Below are 20,813 nucleotides of genomic sequence, written 5' to 3' on the forward strand. Positions count from 1 at the left end.
GGGAACAGCACCGGGGCTCTTGGAGAAGTTCAGAAAGCTTTCCCAAGTAGCAAGGGGAAAAGAATAAGAGAATTCAGTCTGCTATCTTGAGGACCTTTAGAAATCCCCCATAGTGATTAGCAGCTCAGGCAAGATGAGAGAAAAGTCAGGCTGTCTACTCTGTAGATGGTTGGATCTAACAAGAGAAAGAGAGTTTTATGATTCATAACTTGGAAGTCATCATAAAGAGCTTTGCTTTCACTTGAATCAAGGGTGACCCAGGAAATTTACAAAATACATGGTTTGCTGCCCAACAAGAGAAACCAACGATAGAGACTCTACGCTAATTTTAAAAAGGACAGTATTTGCTCCAGGTTATACATTTAAAGCTTATGGAAATAATAAAAGTTGTAGGAAAACTATTACAAACATAATAATATTTAAATTTAAAAATATTTTAATGATCTCTTTCCCTAAGGAGATTTTATTCCCTTGGTCTTAATTACTTTATCAAGAATTGTAGCCAAAGTGCTCAGCAGGCATTTTTAATGCTGAATTGAAGGTTTTGACGGGAGCAAGCCCCAAATGCCAATGGATAGGTAGTCGTCTTATCCTACGTAGTGGGGAACATTTTAAGATAAAAAATGTATGTCTTTCTCTTTAGGCAGCAAACGCGAATTAGGGAATAGAGTAGGAAGGCAAAGATGAATTATAGTAGGCTTAAAATGAGGACAGGGGGAAATAATGACCCAGCGTGTTTGGAGTATCTTTCCCTGACTGGCACAGCTTTTTTCCTCCCTCTCCTCCGGGCCTTGACCCTTACCGGTCTATTTATAATCTTCTAGTTAAAACAAGCTGCATTAGTCACATCAGCTGCACAAGATGCATTCACCCTCATATCTGTTTGCTTTTTCCTTCATATTTTATTTCCCTCATTCGCCTTGAGCATTGAGAGTCTGGAGGGCCCCTCTTGCTTCCCCTCCACACGAGCGAGTTATAGGTATTCCCTTCTTCGCCCTTTATTCTTGTTCTCTACTTTCCGTTGTGAGAGCTCTTCATCACCAGTTCAACTGTCCCTTAAATATATTTGCTGAGGGCCTACTTTGTGTCGTTGTCCCAACCTAATGCCCTTATTTTCACCACTTCCCCTTCACGAGAGAGAATAGAGGCCAAGAGGCCTAGACTCTCCATAGAGGCGCCCACTCTATCTCCACTCTATCTCCTTCTATCTCCTTTTATAGCCAGACACTTGGAGAAGGTTCTCTGTGTTTACAGGCTCCACTCCTCCTCTCTTATTCATTCCTTAAACTATGGCAGCCTGGATGCTTCTTCTACCACCTCACTGTGGCTGCGCCTACAAAGATGCAGTAGAAGTGACCTAGTCCCAGAAGCCACCAGATACTTTTCAGTGCTCATCTTTCTTCACCTTTCTCTGAAATTTGACACTCTTAAAGCACACTCCCTTCTTTGTGGCCCTCTTTCCTCTGTGACTGTCTTCGGCCGTTACCTCTTCCCTCTCTGGTAGGACCCCTTCCTCCTGCTACCTCCCAGATATTGGTGTGCCTCTTTGCCCTACCCTCTGCTCTCTTCATTTCCACTTTGCATGCACTGTCTGGGGTTGCTCCTCACATACACTGATGTCCTAGATCTAGAACTTGTCCAGAACCATAGATTCAGTGTTTTGTTGGCCAGCTCCTTCTGCCTGTCCCATAGACACCTGAAAGTTAGCAATTTCAAAACAAGCCGCCAGGTAATTCCTCCACACCCTAAGACTTGGACATCCATCTCTTAGGGCCAACCACATCTAACATCACATTCCACCTGGCCAGCTATAATCATAGGACCTCTTGAAACATGTTCGAATCAGGAGTCAAGGTATCACAAGGGTCCTCCTGATGTCATTGACTGTGTTCATGCGTATTCAGTAACAGAGAAACATTGGTTTAAAAAGTAAATGACTTTTGATATCCCTCCAGTAAATTTGAAATGATTTGCTTTGCTATCCTTCCAGTAACTGAAATGATTTGCTTTTTCTCTTGTATTGATGATCATCAATTTGAGATAGCAAGTAACAGGTGTTGGTACCTTTCTTTGGCATTGGAAAAGCCAAGGTCCAAAAGGAGTAAGCATCCTGTGTCCACAGTAAAAATGTGATTCCTTAAGGAGTCAGTCTGTAAGGATTGATTTGTGTATTCATTTACACAACAGATATTTACTGCAAACCCCGGTTGTATGCGAACACAGTGGCCCACCAGACAGATAAGGTTTTTGGTGTAATGGGATATCCCTTGTGGTATGCTGCTTCTTGCTCCTGGTCTTTGCTCTGATTTTTTCCATCACATTAGTGATAAATGATAATTATGAGCAAATACTTAACTATGGGCCAGGCACTGTTTTAGGACTTGATACATACTGACTCATTTAATCACCATGACAACACTATGAGGTCTATAATGTTATACACCCATCCTACAGAGAGGACAGGTTGGGCAGTAGAAAGTTTAGAGCCGTGCCGTAGGTCATACTGCTGGGAAGTGATAAAGCTGGGATTGGAACCAGGCAGCCTGGCTCTAAGACTCAGCCTCTTTGCCACTCCCTGGCTACACTAGTCCTTAACACCACAGTATGGCTTTCTACTCATCTGTTTGTGATGCTCCATGATAAGCTAGTTCTCAGCATGCCAAAATTAACCTACGATTTTAAAGAACACACATTTGGGGGGCGCCTGGGTGGCTCAGTGGATTAAAGCCTCTGCCTTCAGCTCAGGTCATGATCTCAGGGTCCTGGGATCGAGCCCCACCTCAGGCTCTCTGCTCCACGGGGAGCCTGCTTCCCCCTCTCTCTGCCTGTCTCTTGTGATCTCTGTTTGTCAAATAAACAAATAAAATCTTAAAAACAAAACAAAACAAAACACACATTTGGACTTTACCGTGCTTTCTTGAGCTTTCCTCCCTCCACCTGCCTTGGGCATTGCCTTGCAGTGGTCACATTTTCTAATCTGAAATCAGTAGCAAAGGAAGAAAAAGCTCACAGGTAAGCCCAAGTGGTTGACAGGTTGCTGAATAAAACTGGCTCAGCTGAAGTTCTGAGATTCTTGAGAAATACTGAGAATTTCTTACAAAAGAAATTTTCCTTTTGATAGGAAATCATGGGTCATTGCACAGTTCCTAGTGTCTTAGCAAAGAGAAGATGTGTCTTGAGGCCCAAGGAGCATAAAGTCTTAATGAGATTATTTATGGGCTTCTCCTTCTGCATCACTTTTAAAGTATTAGAGTGTATGTGTGTGTATATATATATATATATAGTTTTATTTTTTTAAGATTTTATTTATTTATTTGACAGAGATCACAAGTAGGCAGAGAGGCAGGCAGAGAGAGAGGAGGAAGCAGGCTCGGGGCAGAGAGCCCAATGCGGGGCTCGAGCCCAGGACCCTGGGTTCAGGACCTGAGCCGAAGGCAGAGGCTTTAACCCACAGAGCCACCCAGGCGCCTCTAGAGAGTATATTTTTCATCTGTCTCTACCATCTTACGTTTCCACGGGTAAAACTTCACAGAACTTCTCAAACCTTCAGAGTTGTTGAAAGAAAAAGAAAAAAATGACAACAGATATTTATGAAAGACTTTGACACACAGTAGCTTACTTGATCACCCTCTTTTTATCCTCTTAGAAAGAAGACAGAATCCAAGACTGTCAGTTCATGTTGAAATTTTTTTAACTTGTCAATGTTTTCTTCTGTGATAATCCTAAACTTCTCTGGAAAAACGGCCAGTCTGAATCAGTGAAGTGTTCTGACGATGGCCTATTATGAAATGAAAGTTTTGTTACTCCAAACTGCATATAGTAACTTTGGGGCACTGTTCTGATGAGGGATACCAGTCTCATCTGGTTACTATATAGTAGTTGATAACCCACCGCACATGGCCACTGAGGTGGGTTGAAATCTGCTGCCCCCCCCCCCCTTATTTTTGCTTTCTTCGCCCACACAGTCCCACCTCCCTCCTTCATTAACCAAAGACTCCTAGCCAAAACGCTCTGGGAGGCACACTGAGAGCTAGATGTGCCCCCTGGGTTGCTTTTTTTTTCTTTTGTAGCAGAGAATTCTTGGCCTGGGATGTTCTTGTCCTGGCCACCAGTCCCCAAGAGATGGCCACATGTCTCTTAACTTTAAATGAAAGCTCTCAGTCCCAGAGGTAAACTTTGGCTTGGCCTCAGTCAAAATAATCACAGAACCAAAATGAGGCGGGCCCACGTGAATGAGATTTTTCTATTCCCTATAATGTCCAGAGCATTAACAAAAATATATGTTTGTGTGAAGGGGGCTGTTGTGTAAATAAGCATCTCCTATTGATTATTGCAATCGTACAGGAAAAGGCCATCTGTTTGGGTAGGAACTATGGAAATATATCTAGGCAGCCAAGGAAAAGCTGAATTGTTTCAGAAGGATGTGTCACACAGACAAGAAAATAATTTACAAAGCAGTGGGTTGAAAATATTTTCGAACACTAAACAAGTTAGTCCCTTAAGGCTGTCCTTTTGGGTGATGCGTAAGTAATGTGGGTTGGTTTTTTGCTTGACTGTTTATTCCCCCCCCCCCCCCCCCCACAGAAGAATCTTTTTCCTGTAAAGCCAGAATTTAAGGCTCAGCATCTTTTCAGCTGGGATGAAATGAAAAGTGAAATTCATTTAATACTAATTATAACCTGCATAAGTGTAGTGAAGAGAAACTTCAGAAATGTAATTCTTGTTTTCTAGCTGGGCTTCAGTGCTATACAATTAGTATAATTCAATCACTTCTTGCCCACTTTTCTTTTTTCTGCATGATTTAAGACATCAGAATTTAATTCATGGCCAGAATAAAAACTGGACTTAGGGAAAACTTGAAAAGGCTAGAGGGGGATTTGCCTCCTGCTGCATGGTTGAACACGTCCTGAAAGGAGCAGTTTTCGAATGCTGTGTTCTGATAGAATTCCCCGTTGAACAGTGGCCAACAGAGAGGTGTCCTCTACACCGTCCCCTTGTCTGCACTCTGTGAACTGTCACAAGTGCCCTGAATACAACCGGGCCTCCGCAGAATTGCTTCACAGCCTAACAGAAGGGCAGCAGTGTCACAAGGCAAGCTGTGCTTTGGGATTATAAGCCCGAGGCTGTGGGTCTTGGAACACACCAGCCACCCTGGCTCAACCCTGGGTAAATATTCCCAGTTCTAAGTACGTTGGGGAATTCAAAGCCCTGCTTTTCCGGAGTCCTTCCACAACCACAGTCCATGACATGTTATGAGGTCTGGGTGGAATGGCCGTATGTGGAGGGCAAATAAGGGAATGCTTTCTACTGCTAATTCATCTGAACTCCCTGGCAGCCCCTTTTGCCCTTAGGAATGCAGCCACTCACAGGGTCAGATTCTAGCCCCACTGTAGTCATTCACTCGGACCAGCTTTACTCCTAGGGTGGTTGAAACCTATCTGCAATGATTTCAGAAGTCCTAAGCAATGCCTTCTACCCACCCAGTTTTCTCCCATACCTTCTCCATTTTGAGCTGAACTTGGAAGTTTCACAGGTAGATTTTCATTATTTAAGTGTATGGTTTTGATCCCTTCTAAAATGGAAATCCCACTGTGAGGCATATTACTTTTAAGTGATTTTCAGTCAGTTTTACCACAGTATGATTTAGTTTAAGATTCTTGGGTTTTGACGGGAAGAGAAATGGAAGGCTTGGGTTGAGTGAAGTGTTAGGGATGGGATAAGGCTGGTGGGGAGAGAGGATGCAGAGCTTGGAACATAGGCAGAAAGCAAGTTGCCACCCTCACACATGTGGCCAGGGTGAGGACTGCAGTGACTTCTTCCCGACCAGGATTTTATTCCTGTGCGTTCAGGGAAAGGGGACATCTTATTATATTTACCTCTCCCTTCTGGCAGGGAAAGACTTAGAGGTTTTCTTGTTTTGTTTTGTTTTTTTACAGCTTTGACTCTTCTTTATCCCTTCTAGATGTGGTTCCATTTCCTTTCCAAGATGAAAGCTTGTCTTTGTCCCTTCCCAGAATAGTTCCAGGCAGCAGAACACAGTGAATCCTTCCAGATAAAAGACCCTGCTGATAAAATGCCAGATTGTTATCAGAGAAGTGAAGTGAGGGGAGTCAAGGCCCTACCATTAATTACCTAGTTACAGCTCTGTTTATATCCTGTTCGTTCGGGGGCATGTTTTCCTTGGACAGTTTCTTGTCTGTGTTCTGAACTGCAGTCTGGTGTTTGCAAAAATCCCAAAGGTCAGGGAATAGTGGGTTCCTTATTTTCCGAAAGGCTTAATGGCAGGGAGGAGAATATCAGAGTTTCTGTCTTCCATCTGGAAGGAAATAGACAAATGCTTGGATTTGGTGGTTCATTCTTCACCTCAAGCAGGCAAACCCTGGTGTGTTGAATGAAGTCTGACTTTGAATACTTAGCCAAGAAGTTACCTGGGAACAGAATGACATTTACCTCTGTGAAGCCATGAGTATCAGCCAGTGAATGACGGAGTATCTAGACATTGAGGCCAGAGTCTAAAATGTCCTAAAACTGCTTGGAAGACACACTTAATGCCACTGAACTGTACACTTAAGATTGTGTAAGTTTTATGTTATTTTTATTTTATCACAATAAAAATAAATTAATTAATGATTAAATAATGCTTGCTTCCTGGCAGCTCCATTACTTTAAATACCAAAGGGTCAGGCTGCATGGTCTGCTTTATTTTGAATGGAATTGTTGTTGCATGTAAGGCATTACTGGCCCTTCTAAGAGCCATCAGGCTGTGAGCCCCGAACACCTCAACAAACACAAGATAAAGAAACTGTTTGGCCGCCATCATATGGACGTACTGGGAAATCTGGGGACTGCAAGAGCCCTATCTTGAAAATGATGGATTCGAAACCACGACAGCCACTCTCCTTCCACAGATGTAAAAAAGGAGGGGAATAAGGTCTCTCGAAGGCTAGAATAGTAGCATCTCTTGCTCTGGTGCTCAAAGAGTGGCTCTGAAATGCTCCAGGACCAGAGGGAGGATTAGGTAAATTAACCTCCTCTTGGTATCTAGCAGCCATTAAGTGGTCAAGCACATGTTTCTTCACCAAATTAAACTCACATCTAACCTTGTGCTTTCCTGTTAGGTTCTGTCCTCAGCCCAACCCATTTTTGTTGTAAGGCTCTTGACCTGTGACTTAGCCAATTCTTTCAGCTTTCCTGGTGATGGGGTTCTTTTTGAGGACTGCACTGTTGCCATTTTTTTTTTTTTTTTTCAATTAGACCAAGAAACTTCTTAAGCCCTACAAACATGTTTCCTGGCTAACTAGCTGCAGTGTGAATTTCAGGGTAGAAAAAAAGAAAGAAATAGGAATATAACCCTATTCTAAATCTGAAACTTTTTTTCTTGTTAACCCAGAAGTCCTAAACTCAGAACCCTGACTAAGATGCTTCTTTTTTCCGTGTGCAAGTGGTGCTTATGCACTTGGCCTGCCATTCTTTGAAGAAGTTGTGAGATAGTCATCAAGGTTTCAGCAGTACTTTTCTCAGATTTAGTATTTTCCGTAGAGAAGGCAAGAAAATATAGGAACCCAAGAGGACGTTTAATTTCTATAAATTTATAGAAAATTTAAACTCAAATAAAAGCTCATTTTGAGTGAAAGCAGTCAAAATAAGCCCTGACCAGTTCTTATAGGTAAGAAAAATTGGAATTTTTTAAAAAAGTATTCTTTTAGGATGTGAAAGATTTTGCCAGAAATAGCATGGGTGGTCAAAACAGTCTGATATGAAAGACACATCTTTAAAAATCTCCACTTTAAAAAATAAATTTTCTTTGCTTTCTTCTTAACTAATGGTTTTGTCAGAATAATCATTTAAATAATAAGTGAGATGCTTTGAAGTATCTAAGGGAGTGGAGAACTTTTCTGTGCCTTGTACGAACTGGTGATACAGATTATAAACTAAACGATGGCAAATTCCACCAGTTTACCCAGGATCCAAATACAGCAAATGTCGCCAAAGCCATAGAAATCTAATGAAATCATGATGATGAATGGAAGTGATCCAGATTGTTTAATTTTCCTTTGAAATGTACTTATTAGATCTTAGCACCCAAAAGTTAAACAGTATTGAATTTCACACATAGCACTGTATTTTAATCTTAGGTTGAAGGTTATATCCTTGGCATGATTGAAGAATGACTCATATAATTTACACTGACTTTTTTTCTTTTTCTTTCTTTTTTTTGGGCGGGGGGGCTTTTGTTTTTGATAGGCAAGGAGGGAAGCTGAGAAGTAAGATGAGACTGAGGCTAAATTCATTAAATTCAAATGGAGATAAATAAATGTCAATAATTTTCTTGTTTCTTTTTATAGCCAGGTATATACCTTCTGTAAAGATTCCTTGGAATGCTACTTTTGCTTAAAATGCAATATAAAATATCTCTTGCCACTAAAGTTAGCATTGGGAATTAGTGATTTTTATTTTTTTTCCAGAAAATGTATCAAACTGTGTCACGGCCCAAACCTTCAGTTTCATGTACTTGTTGGAGGATGTGGCCAGAATTCTTTATTGACATGTTCCCCATCTTAAAATACAATCACCATGAAATTAATGTATTAGGCCTCAGTCACAATCCAGGGAAGGACTTAAAGGTAATGTGATTCTCCTTATAATTAGTAACCTAATTAAATGCTGAAGGGCTTCAGTCGTAAAGTAGTGTACCTTGCTTCCAAACAAAGATAACACCACCACTGAAATTGTATAGTTGTAATGCTAATATATTTTTAATTAGTGGTAGGGTGTGTGTGTGTGTGTGTGTGTGTGTGTGTGTGTGTGAGATCAGTTTTGTTTCATTTTTAAACTCTGCACAGTGGTCTCCATTGTGAATTCATTTGGACTATATTAAACAACAGTGTACTAACTTGGCTTCTGTTTTCTCAGTATTTGGCATGGTTCAAACTGGGATAAGTTGAAATTTGCCTTTTTGCTATGGAATAAGCAAAAATAAAAGATATTAGGAAGCAGTTTAATCTACTCAAGATGGGGGAAAAATCTGTTTAACCTTAATAACCACATGGAAAATCCTACTGCTAAATGCAGATGTGTTTATTAAAGCTGGCCCAACAAATCTGGCGTTGCTCAGTTGAATGGTTTGAGTTGTCAAGTGTGCGTAAGTGTAACAAAATTGAACTTCTTTTAACATATGTTACTGCTGTTCAGTCCTATGGTGGTACAAAGCCTCATAGTTGAGGCACACTGGTTTTTGCAACTAGCACAGGCAATCGAGGCAGACAGACCTGACTTTGAATCTCAGCTTGTTCATTCACTCCTGTTTTGAGCTTGGGCACTTCACTTAATCTCCCTAAGCCTGTCCTAGAACAGCATGTTGATTTGGAACATTGTCCCAGGGGAAAAAAAAACCCAAAAAACAGTTTTTGTTTTTTGGCTCTTACATGATTAATCGTTAGGATTCCAGTGTTTATTGATTTGATTCTTTAAGAGAGCACAAGGAAAAGTTAATTCTAGTCATAAAAGTTCAAAGGAAATAGCTGTGCCTGTTTGATCTGAGGAAGGGAAGACTTGGGATGTTGTGTGGGTAGGGCTGGAGGCAGAGAAGGGGAAACCAGATGGGCTGTCCATAGCATAGCAACTTTTCTAAAGTATGTGAAAGGTTATTCTTTAAACCCAGCCTTATGTAGGTATAATTGGTATAAAATAAAGTGCACGTTTAATGTGTACTATTTGGTAAGTTTATACACCCATAAAACCATCGCCCCTCAAGATAGTGAAACATACCCATCACTTATAAAAGTTGCCTTATGCCTCTTTGTGATCTCCAGCCACCCTGCTCCCATTATCTGGCAACAGCTATTCCGTGTTCTGGAACCATAAATTAATTTGTGTTTATGTCGTTTCCATTCATATAAATGGAATCCCCCATTATGCCTTCTATTATGTCTGCCTTTGTCACTCAGCAGTGTTAATTTTGAGAGTCATCCGTGTTATTATGTGTTTCTGCTCCCTCTTATCACTGAATATATTTTATTGCACAGATGTATCACAAGTTTTTTATAGGCTCACCTCTTGCTGGACATTTGTGCTATGTCTAGTTTTGATTATTTCAAATAAAGGTGCTAGGAATAGTCCTGTACAAGTCTTTGCACTGACATGTTTTCATTTCTCTAGCATAAACACCTAGGAGTGGAATGAGTGGGTTGTGTGGATGGCGTATGTTTCACTTTTGATGTCAAATGTTTTCCAAGGTGATTGTACCCTTTTACATTCCCACCAGCAAAGGATGAGAGTTCCAGTTGTTCCATATCCCAGGCAACTCTTGGTATGCTCAGCCTTTAACTTTTTAGTCTTTCTAGTGAGTGTGTAGTAGTATCTCATTGTGGTTTTAACTTGAACTTCCCTAATGACCAAGGATGCTGAGCATCTTTACATGTGTTTATTTGCCATCCATGTATTGTCTTTGTTGGCATGTGAGTTCAGAATTTGACCCAGTTTCATTTGACCCAGATTCCTATTTGCCTGGCATATAGAATCAGCAAAAAGAAATTAAGTTGAAGCAGGAAAAAGTATAAGTATACTTAAGTACTTTCTGGCTGTGACACTAACATGGGCATTGGGGCAACCATAGGAGGATGTAAAACTTTCCCTGAAGGTATTTAAAAATACGGCTGTATTTAAAAATACGGCTGTTTGGATGCTGTAGGCTTGCTGATGTGTGACTCAGTTTACCTAATTGTAGTCTTCATTTGAGGAAAGAATCTTCCATGGGGTGGGTCTGTTGCTAACATCTCAGTATTCCTTGCTTTTTTCTGCTCTTTTTTCAGGCCAAAAATATGCAATTTCTTGGAATTTTTCAAAACTTTCCATGTACTTCATGGTTTTTTAAAAATCCATTCTCTCTGATTTTTAGCTCGAAATGATGCTGCAAAACAGAGGAGGGTCATTTAGGGGCATTAATTAGCTTTAGCAAAAAACAAATTACAATCTCTGGAGAGTAATGAAATCCAAAGAAATGCTCAAATTTCCCTCATCCAACTCTAGCACAAATCATTGTTTTAGCTGATAGTATTGGGAAGATTCATTTAACTCTTTGTAGAGGCAAAATAATTAGCTAGATTCTAGAGAAGAGGTTCTACATGATTAAAGGAGTTGAGTGGTTTTAGCCTGCGGAAGGGAAGAGCAAGGGGTGATTTAATGACAGGATTCCAATACAACTAATGAAGGGTTTTCCTGTGTGTCGAAGACACTGGTCATTTGTTCTCCAACTCCAGAGAGGTTCAAACTAGAGAAAATTGGCTCCAAGTATAGAAAGATTGAGTGTGGGTAGTATTAGACATACACCTTTTATTATTGGCATCAGTATTATTGTGAGGTTAAGCAATGGAGCAAGTCAAGAGAGGTCATAAAGATATTTTAAAACAAAAATATAGCTCTCTGCCTGGGATGTTGAAATGTCCATTGAATTACAGGATTTGGCTATTGAAGGGGACCTTAGAGGTCCCTTACTCTAATCTCCTTTTGCAAGTGAGGCTGTGAAAAGACATTTTGTAATTTGCCTGTGGCCACATTGCTAGATGCTAATATTTTACTCTAAGGATGTTTTAAAAGTAGCCTCTCTCCAGAGACACCAAGGGGCCCATGTGAGAGTTTCTACTTCACAGCAGCTTTCACGCCATCAAAATAGTCACTTAGAGCTGATGATCACGTATATTATTTTTTTCCAAGCCAAAGTACACTGACCTGTATGTGTCTCTTCTTATCATTAAAAATGTTAACGATTTCTCTTCTTTGACATTCTGAACTTGTCTCTAAATGAACGCTGTACCTTCAGTGACTATAGTTGATTTGACCAGAGGTAATCAGTGTCCATCGAGGTCAGCAGAGGACACTGCCACAACCTTTGGGGTGCTGTAGCAGCTTGATATGGGGTTCTTCATTAACTTCTGGTTGATGGCTGTGCTACAAGGACCATAATTTGGTGGATGACTTTGGGTCAGTTATTATGTCCTCCTGGTGACTAATTTGCCTTTCTTAAAGATAATATAGGGGCACCTGGGTGGCTCAGTCAGTTAAGCATCTGCCTTACATTTCACATCATGATCCCACGGTCCTGCGATCGAGCCCCGTATGAGGCTCCTTGCTGCTTCTCCTTCTCCCTTTGCCTGCCGCTCCCCCTGCTTGTGCTCGCTTGCTCTCTCTCTGTCAAATAAATAAAAATCTTTTTTTAAAAAAGATCATATATTATAAAGCTTTAGGTTTTGTTTTGAAAAACACTAGTTAGAGCAGTAGGAAACATTCCTAGGCCGCCAATTCATTATGTACAGGGTCTGCAAATATGAGTTCCAGCTATTGGAATTAGTGGGATAAATTGCTTACAAAGGATTACACATGCATTACCATAACTGAAAGAAATTGGCACAATGCAATTTATTTGATTGTGGTTACATTTCATTGGGTAACTCATCATTCTGTACATGTTCCCACTTAGGCCATCTAGAGCAAAACCTACATATGTTTATACAGTATTATATAGTTATTTTAAAGGGTTTATATGAGTACTAAAAATGTGATAAAATATTCAAAAATACCTTGCATCTTGCCAGACATCTAGCAGACACACAAGTTAATAAAACTGTACACATTTAAAAGTGTTTCTTTAGAAATTATCATCAGTGTTTGCTGAGCCCTTACTTGACTCACAGGATATTTAGATTTTATGAGATTTTAATATCTTTTCAGATATAGTCACCTGAAAAGTCAGGTTCTGTTGGTTTGAGAAAGATTCACTCGGCACCTATATAATTTGCTCCGCCAGTCTTGGGCCAGATTGAGGATGCTTGGAATGCCAGAATGAGAAACTTGTATTTAATGTGGCGATAGAGAGCTATCGCGGGTTCTGAAACATTGGAAAGCTAAAAACAAACTTTTTCAACCAGACCAAGAACATTCCTTTCTGAACCGTACCCCTAAGTATGTATATTAGATTTAAAAGAAGGTAAATTCTTTTGTGTAGTCCATTGAGTTGCCCACCCAGTCCTGTGTTTGGGAACTGGAAACCACTCATGGTAAATATGGAACCACATTCTGTAAAGTTTAATGGAGTGATTTACAACTAGGGAATTTGCTTCAAGAAATTGGCCTTTGAGTAGTGACTATTATCCCACGGAGACCCTGTGTGTTCAGGACTGTTTTCTGTGAGCCACTTACTATCTACAAGGAAAGAAGCAAGACGAGCTGGAGCCAGGTATTACATTCAACCCCTTTAGAAATCACTGGCTGCCTGAATGGGCTCATCTCTCAGCTTTTTGTGGAACCAGAGTAGAAACAATGTGAGGACTTTTGCTATTCAAAGGAATGTGCAGCTCTTTCCCTCTGTCTGCATGAACTGCCGCCCTCAGCTCCTGCCCCTGCACACAGCTTATCATACCCGGGAGCCCTGAGGGTATATCCAGACAGATTTTCCAGCTGTCCACGGGGAGACCAGTAGACCAGTGTGCGGCTTACTGATTCAGAGTCCAAGGGAACCCTCACACATGCCCAGGGAGGGAAGACTATGCCAAACTAAATCTACTGATTATTTGCATTGTTAGGAAAGTTTTATACTGTTTGTGTTAAATATCTATATTTTTCCCCTTTATAATATTCCATTTTATTTGGGGGAAAGACTGAAAATAATGATTCCGTTTTAATCTCTAGGGCTTCCAAAGTCTTTGTATTTATGTTGCTATAAAGTCTTTTTCATGTTTTTCCCAGAGTCAGGAAAGAATCATTGTTAAGTAAAGGTGCACCACATCTCATTGCTCTAGAGAGTAAAACCCCTTCTTTCCAACTGTCTAGACCATTTGGTTGGAATCTGAAAAATTCCGTTTCCAGTTGAATTCATCAAGGCAAAAAATAATGAAAGAATAAAATGAAATTTCAGATGAAATAAGAATTTTCATATTTTGTCTATATATTTTGATATCAACAAGTAACCAGGGATTTGCATTCAGCAATCAGGCATCCTTTCATTTATTTAAGTCACATTTGTAGTTCCAAATAATTAAGGAGCACCATTCAAGCAGCTCTTTGAAGTAAGCACCACACTAGACACCTTCCTCTGTCCTTGTTGGAAAATTCCCTCGCTCTATTTCCTAGCACCAAAAGGAATGGTGCGGATGCAAGTAGCTATTGTCATTGCACCCATGCCCCCGTGTTTTTGCCACATACATGGCCCAGTGCGGTGCCCAGCTCTTGCAGGGCCTGGACAGGTGTCACTGTGATGGAGGTTAATTCCCAGCTCCTGGCAGCTGCCATTTTCACCACTCGGGGGTTAACAGCGTGTCACTGATCAGCCTGCGCAGAGCTTTGGTAACTTGGAGGCCGAATGAAGGTGATCTTCAGAGAACATGTCTCCCATGGCTGAGCTCTGTGGTTGAGCTGTCCCAGGTGGTTACACACTGCCGTTTTCAGATGTTCTCTTGTGGTTCATTATTGTCAGCATTTCTTCATAAAAACATTTTCTTTTTTTTTTCAAAAAGGTTCTACCATGTTGTTTGGAGTCAGTTTGCAAAGAGCAGTTACTGCTTTGAGCTGCCCAGCAGATAAACATTTAAACTAAGCGTTCTGCCTGCAGATACATATATATTTTGTACAGGAAAGCTGGCAATGTGCAATTTCTAGTTTAGCTACTGTCTAGGCTCTTATTTCTCTCTCACTGCCCAAACCAAGGATTTTAAAAAATCAAACTTCAAAAGTCCTGAACCCATTATCCTTCCAAGAAACATATTTGAGTAAAGAAATCCATGAGCTGTTCAGAGGGCAAGATTACAGGAAACGCAGCTTTTAAGTGCTGGCGGTTTGAGTTGCAGGGAAAGGAACAAGGAGGTTGGGTGGTGGTAGGGCCTTTCATGAACTGAAAATTGGTATAGGAGGGACAAGTAGAGAATCTGGCAACCCTGCCGGGCACTGAACTCACCTGAGAATGGGGGAGAAGGGCTTCGGGAATGCTGCATTTACAACAAAAACATACTTACAGTCACAGGACACACAGAGTTTTTCAAACTCTGGTACAGCTTTTTTTTCCCCCCTCAGGGGTTTCTCTCTTATGTGCACATACAGGTACCCACACACACGTATCCACACACACACGTACATGTTTCCTGAAAGCAAGATTCGAAAGCCTTGTTGGAGCGGCGTCATGGGGAGCAGAGTCTGTGTCATCGGGGCTGTGGTCCTCCTCGTTGTCGCCTCTTCATCGTTGGGAGCGGCCTCGTCATACCCAACGAAAACGAAAAAGAACTCTTTGGTGAACAGCATTAGAAACAGGATTGGAATGAAATTTGGGCCCTGGACCTGAAGAATAAAGGCAGTAGGCCTCACGTAAACTAGCCAGTTGCCCCAAAGAAACTCAATCTTCCATCTGTCTCTTCCAGCATCGCTGGTGGGGAGAGGGAAGGGTAGCCCTTGGGAGCCCTTGAAGCCTGTTTGGTATAAGCAAGGCTCTGTGTCCTCAGCCAGTGTTTGAAACAGAGAACACTAGAGAGTTTGTGCATGTGGGTAAAGCTCTTAAGTTTGAAAGGTATCCACCTCTTCGCTTTAATAACAGTTATGCTGAGCGATCGCTAACTTGTAGGCATTGTGTCTCTTGCGCTTTATCTCATTTAGGCTTCACAACAGCGCCGTGAGGTCATTTCTCTTGCCCATTTTAGAGAAGATAAAAATTTAAGAGGTTCACTGACCTGTCCAAGGTCACACACTAGCAGGACCTAGATTTAAACGAAGGTCTTCTGGATTCCAGAATAAGTTTTTATCTCCTGTCCAATGTGCTGTATTATTCAGAAGTATGAGACCCTGTTTCTGTTAACTACCCTGGAATTTAAGAAGAAAGAAAGAAAGAAAGACCCTGTTTCTGCTCTCCAAATCATTCTGGTTTGGCCACCATGACCCTTGAGGCTGTTGTGGGGAAGGCAGAGGAGGTGTGCCCCCGGGCTTTGATAATCTAAATGTGCCATTGCAGGGGCAGGGGGTGGGAAAGGAAGTGATTGCTTCCCACCAGAAGGGGTGCAGTAAGATTTTGCAAAAGAAGTGATACCTGAGCAGAGGTCAGAAGAAGAGGGGTTCCCCAAGTGTAGAGGGTGAAAGGACATTCATGCCAGTGAGAGCGAATTATGTGGGCAGAGGTGCTAAGAATGAAACAATGGTTGGTTTGACAGAACATATGCAGTTGACCTTTGGACAACTCAGGGGGTTAGGGGCTCTGATCCTCCCACCCCATACCATTGAAAATCTGCGTATTTTGACTCCCCCAAAGTTTAACTGATAGCCTCCTGTTGGCTGGAAGCTTTGTCTTGATAACAAAGTTGATTGACCCATATTTTGTATGTTATATGGATTGTATTCTGTATTCTTACAATAACGCCTAACTTTTTCTTAAATTTTTTAGTATTTCTAGGCTACATAGTTCCTCTGTGACTTTTTCAAATTGACACAAATCTCCCCCCAATTTTTCCCCCATGTATTTATTGAAAAAAATCTACTTATAACTGGGCCCGAGCCGTCCAAGCCCATGTAATGCAAGGGTCAACTTTATAGCAAGATTTTTATTTTAAAATAGTGTAGGGTTAGGTCTCTGCCTTCTCACCCAGACTGCAGAGATAACCTGCAAGGTAGGGTTATAGCACCTTTGATCAATGGATGACCGCTGCCCAACAGCAGATAGCCTTGCGGTGTGAGAAACGTGCCATGATGGCGGGGCCTTCTTGAGTAAATCCGGTGAAGGACTTGGGAGTAAATCTCACACAGCTTCCTTAAACTCGACCCAGCTCTCAAGATGCCAACTGCCAAGTCAGGTAGGCACATCTAGAGAAGGCTGGTGGCTTTTTTTATCAGCAGGAGAGGTTTCAGGGCTTCTGTTTGGTACAAGGTACCGCTTGACCTGCAGCAAGTGAGGAGAGGACTGGAGCTGGGTCCGGGAATACGGAGGAACTGGGGGAGCCTTGGCTGTGTCAGTCAGGGAGAGTGGAAGGGGCTGTTAGCTGGACTGTGAAGTCATTCTGAGACTTCTCTCAACACTTGCACTCTGACTCTTGTGAAATGAGGCACTCACACAAGGTCAGTGGACCTTGTGAAGTCCTATCAAAAATACCTCTCTCGCATTGCCTGAGAAGGTTCTCTCAGCTATTCTGTCTTGTTATAAGGATTAAATAGTGTAATACATGCAAAGATTTTAACATTAAGTCTGGCCCTCTGTAGGTGCTTAGTAAGTGTTCACTGTTACCAGCATCATCTTCATTGTTGTTGCTTCCCCTTTAACCAGTGAGAGACTTAATGGCTCCAAAAGCAAGTCGCACTTCAGCGTGACTAGGCTGAACTTTTCCAAAGCTTCTCCAGACTGAGGATTTCGAGGCAGTTGCTTCATCACATCTTAGAAAGAGCGGATTTTGCTTGGAGCCTGGGTGGCTCAGGCAGTTAAGCGTCTGCTTTTGGCTCAGATCATGATCCTAGAGCCTGGGATCGATCCCTGCTTTGGGCTCCCTGCTCAGTGGGGAGACCGCTTCTCCCTCTCTATCTGCCTGCTGTTTCCCCTGCTTGTGCTCTCTCTCTCTCTGACAAATAAAATCTTTAAAGAGAGAGAGAGAGAGAGAGACTAGATTTTGCAGGTAAACCCTAACTGGAATGCAGGATCTGCCACTTGCTAGTTTTATGATCTGAAGTATGTTGGGAAACCTCACTTTCCTCATCTTAAAATAGGGATGATGATAATGACATTGGAATGAAGATTTAGTGAAGTGAATGAACTAGGGTGTCTAGACTACATGGTCAGCCCCCACACACAGTAGGCATTCAGTAAACCTCAGTTCCCTTTCTTCTGTCTGGGCACACAGAAGGGCAGTTTAGGTTCATCTAGGGAAAGACACAGGTCAAACCCATTTCTGCTGGCCCCCATTGCATCCCAGCCGGACCATATTTCCCAGACCACCCACCCTCCTCTCTGCATGTCTCCCCTTAGCTCTTCTGTAACAGCCTATGGTTATTTCCTAGAGCCCTGAGAAGCATTGGCTGATCGGCCTGTCTTTCCTATTCCCTGTAGGTTCCTGTGGCCTGAGTGTGGCTTTTCTTTCTGATTTCCTGGTACCTATCCCAGCTTGTGCTTGTGCTAGGCTCTCAGTAGATGTCTCCATGCCTCCTTTAGGAAGTTTGGGTGAACAGAGACAGTTTGGGTGATGTCCAGCCACTTACCTGTGAAACCTCCCAAGAAAATTGGAACAGCTTCTGAGGGTAAATATAAAGAGGGAAACACCTGGTTAAAGCTCAGCCATCACTCTAGGAAACAGGGTGAAGCAGGGGGAAGATCTCAGAAGACCTGTTGCCTCCTCAGAACACCACGTTCTAAACTCTTCAGGGTTCTCCGGGCTTCCTGGAGTCCCGTGGTGTGTATCATCCTCACTTGAAGGTCCTTTCTTCCCTCCAGAAAGCCATTCCAATTCCACCTCCTGCTTAGCTTCTCTGTGCTGCTCACAGCCGTGTGTGTGCCTCCATGGTACCCCTGGTCTGTGATTACAGGGTTATCGGTTTGGCTTCCCTCCAGACCAGTGATTTCCTGTGAGCCAGAGTCCTGTTCTCTGTCACCGTCTCTAAACAGAGCACAGACCTGACAGTCACACTGTGTGCAAAGGAGCAACTGGAGATTCTCACCCAGGGTCTGGGAAGCCCTGCGCCAGGGGTTTTGGGTGTGTGTCATGAACCCCTGAAATTATATGGGAAATTGTCTGTATATGTTTGTAAATCCGTTTCTCTTTTGAGAGAGTCTACAGTGTACATGTGATCCTGAAATGTTTTCATGATCATGCAAATATTAGAAACAAAAACCAAAAACACACTCATTTAGGGATTTTCTACATACTTGTAAAGCTTGTGTTTTAATTAGCTGGGAGATATCTTTATGCTCCCTGGATTTCCAGGTCCGAGGTACAGCTTGGAATAGCCCACAGGCTCCATCTTGGAGCCATGGATATGGCCCTGGCTTGGGTGCTATTGCTTATATATGCTGGAGGGTCCACCTCGCTCTTCTGAGCTTTGTTGTATGCTTCATCTGTTAATTTGGGTTTATAATGCCCTCATGTGCTGCAGAAATATTGCATGATAAAGAAATAGGGGTGTGCAGGTGTTTTATTAGTTGCCCAGGCTATATGACTGCAGGATGCAAGCTTTATGCTGACAAATGTGTCATTTCTTTTTCTTTTTTTTTAAGATTTTATTTATTTATTTGACCGAGATCACAGACAGGCAGAGAGGCAGGCAGGGGGTGGGGAAGCAGGCTCCCTGCTGAGCAGAGAGCCCGATGCGGGGCTCTATCCCAGGACCCTGAGATCATGACCTGAGCTGAAGGCAGAGGCTTTAACCCACTGAGCCACTCAGGCACCCCCCAAATGTGTCATTTCTCATGGTGCGCAGTGCTGAGAGTGCAGTAGGTGCTCAGTAAAGATGAGATTAAAATGAATGTGGAAAGGGTTAATTGGAGTGAAAGGTTTCGAGGTTCAGGTGTCAGCATGGTCTGTACATCCTGTGGAAGGACCTTGTGTTCAGGCTTAGAACACAGCTGGGGCTGCTGACGACATGGTTTTCAAACAATAGTAAAAGTAAAATGACCATTGAGATTCCAAATCCATTTGCTTTATTAAATGACCATTGAGATTCCAAATCCATTTGCTTTATTTTCCAGAAGAAACTGAAGCTTAGAGAGACAGAAGCACTCCTACTTCTTTTCAGAAGGGCTTGAGTGTCCTCCTCTTTACTTTTAACGGAGACAAAAAAAAAAAAAAAAAAAAAAAAAAAAAAGAGAGAGAGAGAGAGAGAGAAAGCCCAAAACAAAACTCATTGCCTTATATCATCAATTTGTTGTCTTTTCTTCTTAAAAATGGGTCAACATTCACACCACAGTCTTAATTCTCTCATTGAAGCCCTTCAGAGGCTTGGGATCCTTAGAACATGCTGATGCTGTGCTGGATACAGGCACATTGCACTAGGGAAACTTTGTATCTCCAAAGCATCTTTGGAATGTTCTCATAGACATCAGATGAGAACACTGAGTATCGATTATTGCTACCACTGCTGGCTCAGCTGAGGCCCAGAGAGGTTACTGTGACTTGTCCAGGTCATAAAAGAGTGTCCAAAAGCAGGATGGAGATCCGGGTGTTCTGATTTTCCATCCTGAATAGCCACTAGAGTCTCTGTCACCAAAATGCAACTGTGCTTGATTCTGGCACATTTACTGAATCAAACTAGGATATTCTACCCAAGGGAAAGATAGATTTTAGCTTAAGATATATCTGCTCAGGGCTAAAAAGACTGTTTTTATATCCCCTCACACTCCAGGCCACATAGACCTGGAGAAAAGCGAAATGTCATCAGATCCCTCCCTGCCCCCCAGTAATTAACAAAACAGTAACCTGGAAATGTATTTTGCTTAATGTGTGTGTGTGCGTGTGTGTGTGTGTGTGTGTATGTGTGTGTGTGTGTGTTGACTATAATCTATTCTTCCATTTTAACAATGTGCAGTGAGAGGAGTTTAAAATTACATTTAATCATCATTTCACAATGAGTGATAATTAAATATTACTTTTAAAGAAAGCTCTTTTTTTCTGTAATTGCATTACTTTTCTAAGGGGAGATTTTGTTTTGCTCTTTAACCTGATTGTGTGCATTTGGAAAGTACCCTAGTACAGGGTATCCGAAAACAGAAAATTCTGGCACTTTTCCCACTTTCCGTTCTTTTTCCTGTATGGATGCCAGATTCCTTTGGGAAATCATCATTTGCTAAAGGTCAGGAGCAAAAGGAGGGGCAT

At 41.9% G+C, this 20,813-nt stretch overlaps 1 protein-coding gene and 1 long non-coding RNA gene across 8 annotated transcripts in view; one reads left to right on the forward strand and one right to left on the reverse strand.

The window, feature by feature from the left end:
* THADA (THADA armadillo repeat containing) overlaps positions 1-20,813 on the forward strand; it is a 329,048-nt gene that overhangs the window by 156,176 nt on the left and 152,059 nt on the right. The gene's annotated exons all lie outside the window — the stretch shown is intronic.
* LOC116595495 lies at positions 2,909-6,037 on the reverse strand. The gene is made up of 3 exons (XR_004287710.1): positions 5,877-6,037; positions 3,620-3,778; positions 2,909-2,977 (listed from the first exon to the last, which is right to left on the reverse strand). It is a non-coding gene; the product is annotated as an uncharacterized LOC116595495 (long non-coding RNA).

The sequence above is a fragment of the Mustela erminea genome, chromosome 7 (assembly GCF_009829155.1).
Source record: "Mustela erminea isolate mMusErm1 chromosome 7, mMusErm1.Pri, whole genome shotgun sequence".
NCBI lineage: Eukaryota > Metazoa > Chordata > Mammalia > Carnivora > Mustelidae > Mustela > Mustela erminea.